The sequence below is a fragment of the Egretta garzetta genome, unplaced genomic scaffold (assembly GCF_000687185.1).
Source record: "Egretta garzetta isolate BGI_Z169 unplaced genomic scaffold, ASM68718v1 scaffold2144, whole genome shotgun sequence".
Taxonomy (NCBI): domain Eukaryota; kingdom Metazoa; phylum Chordata; class Aves; order Pelecaniformes; family Ardeidae; genus Egretta; species Egretta garzetta.
In genome coordinates, this window is record NW_009259572.1 from 15,326 (window position 1) to 15,597 (window position 272).

The window sequence follows — 272 nt, forward strand, 5'->3', positions numbered from 1 at the left end:
ACCTCAGGCGCCGGGCTGGGGCAGCCCCCCACATCCCCCCGGCCAGGGGTGCCCCCATCTCCGGAGCAGGGAGATTAGAGCCCGCAGAGCCGTGCTGACGCGGTGTGGAGGGAGATAAGAGCCTGGACGTGCCAGCGGCCACAGGGAAGGGGGCCAGGGGTGCCCCCATCTCCGGAGCAGGGAGATTAGAGCCCGCAGAGCCGTGCTGACGCGGTGTGGAGGGAGATAAGAGCCTGGACGTGCCAGCGGCCACAGGGAAGGGGGGGCATGTT